The sequence below is a fragment of the Anarhichas minor genome, unplaced genomic scaffold (genome assembly GCF_050575085.1).
Source record: "Anarhichas minor isolate MPS153535 unplaced genomic scaffold, ASM5057508v1 ptg000005l, whole genome shotgun sequence".
Taxonomy (NCBI): Eukaryota; Metazoa; Chordata; class Actinopteri; order Perciformes; family Anarhichadidae; genus Anarhichas; species Anarhichas minor.
In genome coordinates this window covers 3,205,024-3,211,821 of record NW_027466451.1, presented here as the reverse complement: position 1 = coordinate 3,211,821, position 6,798 = coordinate 3,205,024, and positions in this window count along the sequence as shown.

Here is a 6,798-nt window from a genome sequence, read left to right as displayed (position 1 = left end):
CATTTGCCTCCAACACACCTTTTGATTTGCAGTGTAAACTGTAGAATAATTCATTATAATGACACGTTTCACTGTGGTTATGTTGCAACAGTCTGAAGCTTGTGGATGTGTCGTGTGGAACCATGTTTTGACAGAGATGAAGGACTGCAGATGACAACAAGTGGCCGTGAAGAGAGTCACCAGCTTAAATGAAAGGCTGTAGGTCCAGGCTGCAAACTCTGGTTCACTAATCTTCATTTTGCCTCACTGCCATTCATGCTGTAATAGAAATACCTTTTTTTCACATGTCAGCTAGCTGAAAAAACTGGAATAAAAGTGGAAAACAAGAAAGATCTAAAAGGGTTTTGTTTGATTTCAGAGAAGTTTATGTAAGAGAGTGACCAAACTTTTAAGGAACGCTATTGCTCTGACCGGTCGATCTGTTCTGAGCATGCGGGTGGCCGGCCATGTGAGACACGTTCATTCTTGGCACGAGGACATTTTGGGAAATGAAGCTCAAGCGCAAGTTCAGTCAGGAAGACACTCACTCATCATGTCTGTCTCTCCTCTCCTTGTAATTACTCTATCAGCTGATAGGGGGCGTGCACTTTTATGTAACCAACCAGATTCTGCACACAATTTCCTTAAGCCAATCAGATCGTTGCTGTCAAACTTTAAATAGTGTTCTCCTCTCTGCTGCTGTCAGTTGTCATTTCAGCGTTGTACAAATGTGTACAAATCCACTCCATCGATACTGGTCTTCAATCTCAGGTAAACGCTGCTGCTTCTACTATATTATTAACATCGGCGCCACCAGGACTCCATGCGGCAACCAGTCGCCATGTTAAATCAGCTCCACAGGACAGTTCTGGCTCCTCGCTGCCTATTAATTGCTCCACTTCTCCACTATTCTTACCCCAGGTAACGTTCCTTTATCTAAAACATGGTTAACTAGCATTTCGAGGTTATCCTCACTAGAATCAACTTATCACCTCAGCTATACTCGGGGCACTCTTTTAGGATAGAGCTGCTACTTTGGTGGCTAACCAAGGCATCTTCGCTACAACCCTAAAAATGGGACATTGGTCATCCTGCCTTCCGCCCCGACCTCAACACCATACTCGGAAATCCAAGATCATTGAAGCCTTAAAATCCGGTGAGGCATGCATATAACTGGTGGTGTCATGTTCACATCTGTTCTTGCATTATTGGTAGGTCCCGTTATTTTTGTCTCATAGCAGGGGATAGCATTACATCATTCTTGAAATGTTCCTTATAATAACACTAAAGGTATTTATCACATTCTATTGTGCAAATGGATATCCTCTCATCACGGTATAATACTGTGCCCTCCCGGCTCTGCGTTCACCGTACTCTATGTCTCTGGTCTAACGTGACCATGTTCTCCAGTTTACTGGTCTAACGCTGTTTCTCAATCTCCTGGTCTCACGTGACCTGGCTTAACGTGACTGTTTCCTGGTCTAACGTGACCGTTGTCCATTCCCTAAAAGAAAAGAAGGGTCTGAGGTGCCCCATTTCTAATTTCCTGGTCTGAGCGATGTGAGTCCTGTCTAGTTGTGCTGAGGCAGTGAGACCCCCAACTATGCTGTTCTGCATTCTCACTTGAACCCTACTATTCTGTTCCGCGGTCTAAACGTGACCCCCGACTATTCTGTTCTGTGGTCTAACATGACCCAACCTATCCTTGTATGCGGTCTAGCTTGACCCTAACCTATCCTGTCATGCGGTTGGATGAGCCCCCTCTATATATTTCGGGATTTGTTGAAATCCTACCATACTTCACTATGGGCTATCTAGACCCACACTATCCTGTTTCTGCGGTCTATCGAGACCCCGTATCCTAGTCTGCAGTCCATCGAGACATTCCTCTATCCTTTGACTAAACTCGACCTCTTACCTCTGGTCTAACATCTACTCATTCACGTTCTACCCTTACATTTTCTCTCATGACTAATTTTCTATTTTCTTAGGAAATTCACCACAGCAGTAGGAAAGGTATTTATTTATTTATTTATATAAAATAATAAATTAGGCCTATTGGACCTCAGTATCCCTACCCTCAGTGATAGTACTTCAGGATGGAGTCCAATCGCCAAAGACTTTGCACTTTTCTTATTTGACGCATGTATAATAAATCATTGTTATATTATAAAAGAAGTCTCTCCTGATTGAAATGTGCTTATTTGCTTCCTTGCTGAGAATACGATGACAAGATCAATATCAGTCTCATGCCTCTGCATGAAGTACCGAGCTGGGCCAGGAGGTGATTAGCTTAGCCTGTCTCTGCAGACTAGCTGTTCAAATATACCCAAACCTTCTAAAGTACACTAATGAACACTTAAAGATAAGCGAGTTATGCAGTGTTCCGTTTGTTATTCACCATAAACTAGTCACAACATATAACTGCCCTGTAAACCACGAACAGTTTTGTTTCTGTTTGTTTATGGATGAAACAAATGAGATACAACTCTGGTAATTAGTGAGCTGTAGAGGTGTTTGGAACTTTACACAGCCAGATGTTCCCCCTGCTTCCACTCTTAATGCTAAGTTAAGCTACAGTACGTGCCTCCTGGCTATGGCTCCATAGTTTTCATTTGCTTTTGAAATGATGTGCTGCAGGGATTTCAGCAGCATTTTAAGATGGACACCATCTGCTGTTTGGGGCATTTTGGGTGCTGTGTATATGTGCTTTGTGCCTCCTGTGTAGAAACATGTTCTCTGCAGTCCGGGCGGCCTTTAGCTCAATGATAGGACTGGCCATTATTGAAGCCTGCTTCAACTCCAACTGCTGATGCACAATAGATTCACTTTTCACCCCGTTAAAGGGAGGAGTTTTTCTTCTATTGATTTAAGGGTCCCGGGACAGAGGAGGTTGTCTAGATTGTAAAGCCCTCTGAGACAAATGTTTGATTTTGGGCTACATTGAGTATAGCAGATCCAAATGTTTCAACGTCAATATTCATCGTCGGCTCATGTCCGTGCAACCATCCATGTGGGAAGCATAGCCGAGGCTTCACTTCCACTCCCACTTCATCTCCCACATCCCGCCCCAATTTTGATTCGCTTTTGCTGTTGAGTTAGAAAGTATGGCTGAGCGATCCAACCCAAAAAGTATCTGGGAATTGCGCTCAGCAGCTGCATACGATTGTTTCAGACTTTCCAATAACTCCAGAGCGTTGTAAAGTTCAAAAGTCAACATTTATTGTAAAAAGGTAGATCTTTTTACAATAGATAATAGATAGAATCTTTTTCAAAATTCAAAACAAGTTTTTATCTAACGAAAAATTCTCCTTTAGTCTATGTTTGTTGGGAAATATAATAAGATTTTAGCGAAGATACATGCGTTTTGGAAGTCCTGAGCATAAATGAGACTTGGATTATGCTACACAAGTTGTATGATAGTTTGTAAACAGATATTTTGATATGGTTTTGTTAAAGGGATACTTCACCGTTAAACTGAACTGTGTATCTCACCGTGGGTTACCATGAATTCTTAAAAAAAACTTTGAGTAAATCCTTGATGAATTAAAGTCAATAGATTCAGAGTTTAACAGCAAAACTATATCAAAACATCCATCAACAAACTCACAAAACGAATGCAGTATAATCTAAGTCTCGTCTATCTGCAGTCTTACGCTCACTACTTCCCAAAGTGCGTTTTTGCCCAAATCTTAATTTCAAGTTAGAGACAGTACATTCAGTGCTCAACTAATCAATGATTATTGTGCGGTTTACAAGGACAAACCAACTTTCTCATACAGATTGTAATGATGTGTGCGGAAACACGAATCAGAAAGAAATGCAGCATACGTAATGCAGCATATCACACTGAACAGGGCTGTAGTCAAGATCCAGACCAAGTCCAAAGGCAGCCAGGACCAAGTCAAGACCAAGTCCAGAGCAAATCGAGTCCTGTTCAAGACCATAATAGGTAATAGTGTCTTTCCAATGCTAATATAGTGATTAAGGAGTTAGAATGGACAGAAATAATCTATCTATAAACAATATTGATCTATCTCCTAACATCAAACTAATCCCTGCATTGCTAGGTTTAAGGACCATTACAGTCTAACATTACATTCATTAATATAACTGTATTTCATCCCATATTTGCTTGATGCAAATAGCATGGACACAAGAAGTAGGGGTGCTACAGCACCTCCTAAAATAAACAACTATCAATTGATAAAGTTTAAAGTTAGAATTAAAACTACATTTTTGAACTTTATAAAAAAAGAAAATGATGCAGCTTTTGCTCGGATCCAGCAATGGCCCGGCTGAACGTGCAGAGAAATAACGGCAAATACAGGCAAGAAATGTTCGGTGCATGTACACAGAAAGAAGCATTAGCCCTGCCAGTACCTGATAACCATTTTGGACACAGCCACAAAAGGTAGGTAATATCATTGGTTGCTTATAGTTAAACTGGCAGCATACATAACTTAGGATAACATTAAAATCAAGTGTGTCACATTTGACATGTATGTGTTCACATTTGGCCACAAATGCACTAAATCATGCACTTATCCAATGAGATGTATGATGTAGGCAACAGTAGAGGCTTTGACTCCAGAAAGACTACAAGTTGTGAAGTGCAGTATTTGATTACTTAGACTCTGTGAGACACTGCTGATGTTTGGTAGCTGGCCATAGTTGCAGTACCACGCCAATATACCTGCATCCACTTAATTCAGTCATGTACGATTTGAAACGTGAGGATTTTCCACTTTTTGTTTATCAGTCATTATGGCTACGAAAGCAGATATCTGTGAGACAAAGAAGTGCCCTGTTTGTCTTGTCTGTTGTTGTGGTTTCCTCTGCCTCTGATGCTCTGGATGAAGGGAAACCATTACTCCATTAGGCTAACAGCAGTACACCATTAGTGGTTTGGCTGGTGGCCACTGGATTTATTGCTCAACTTTATTCTACACAATTCAGTTTATGTTCCATTGCTTTATTCAACTGTTGTTTTGTCAATCCCCTCTGTTGTACTTTAGTTAACTCTGCTGTGATACTACTGCAGGTTACTGATACAGCAAGATACTATGTACATTTATATTTAAGATACAACCCAGAAAGGAAATAATCCTGATCATTTAGGCCGGGTTTCACAGACGGGGCTTAGATTGAGCAAAAAAAAACATGTGAAGTCTAAACCTGATACCACTCCAGTAAAATTAGCCGAAAAAGCCTATCCAAGGCATACCCAAAGTAAATTGAAAGCTGTTCTTGAACCGTTTGGAGTACATGCATAGTTTTGGTCTCTTTTGAAAGGTAACATTCTGACGTTTTTTCCCCAACAGTCAGAATCACTGTAAGTGCTACTGGCATTGAGTAATAGAAGTTTGAACACACTGAAGTAGAAGGTTTTTATTTCCTCCTGAATATTTCTTTGCAAACAGATGCCTGCAGATGACTATAGCTGGGACTTATTAGCTGGAAAACACAAAGGGACCACAGCATGACGCCTTACCTAGTCCAAGTTCAAATTTGATAACAATACCACAGAAAATGAATATTTTACATATGTTTTGCTAAGGGTATGTCTAGGCGCTTTCCAAAAAAGGACATTTGGGGACCCATGGTAACCATGGTCACATACCTAGGCTGTGTAGAAATGTCTATTCATAATTCAAACTAAAGCTTATTTATGTCGATATACAGTAATCTATAAGTTATTTCACCATTATTCACTTTCCTAGAGTCTCCAAAAATCTCAAAAACCACACTTTGGATTTAACGCACGGTCACAGCGACCTGACTCGCTGTTACGCAGCTACTTCCTCGTTCTGCCTGTAAATCCAACCCCTGAAGCTGTATATCGTTATTTTCGAAATTTCATTGGCTATACGAAGCGTCAGTCATCAGAACGATCGGTTGCAATTGGCTCGAGCTTTACACGAAAGAAGAGGGGCAGGCACTTTCCTTCAACGCGGCCTCTCGTTGGCTATTGTAGGCTGTGGACAGGACATGGAAGCTCCTATTGGGTCAAGTGAGGTGTCAATCGAAAGGTCAGAGTGCAGCCGCCATTTTGAGACACAGAGAGCGTCAGCGTCAGATGACGACTCAGGCACAAATGGTAAATATACCAAAGAAAGTAAATGGGTTACTGCACACATGTTTTGCTCAATGCAGCGAAAAGCTGTCGGGTTGCCGTGCCAGCCATCATTAAAAAATGGATTTCAAAGCGCAGCACATGTTCTGTGAGAAAGGCCCACTACACCTGTGTTTACCCTGCAATGAAATGGCAGCTGTGAAACGGGCCTGTTGTCTTCTCTTCATCTTCTAAAACATCTTAGTATCCCAACAAGTCATCTAGGTAGAGGTGATTAACAAATCCTTTCCCATAGGTTTGGATTGTGACTTCTATTCCTTTTCAGCTGTTAGCTAAAGTACTCAGACTATCCTCCATATAAACATGAAACTGCTACTCCGCTACACTGAGAACAAATAAACCAACGAATGGTTTGTTAGTTTCCCCAGCCTACTCAATGCTGTGTTAATGAGATGTTAATGTCAATCGTAGGTGAGAATACATTAAATCAAAAGCGTAAAACATATCAAAGCAAACCCGAGTCTAGTGCTAGTCACTAACTCTTTTTGTAATGTGTTGCTTATCTATGGGAGTGCATTCAATTTGAATAATATTTTAATGTATTTCATGGTTCTTTTATTGTTATTGGTGTAACCAAGAACGACCAAAAAGCAGATGACCGAGAGGGAAAGAAACCCAGAATGAGATAGAGAGGAAAAAGACGGTCTGATATGACTCAGCATATTAACAGCTGAATGGTGACA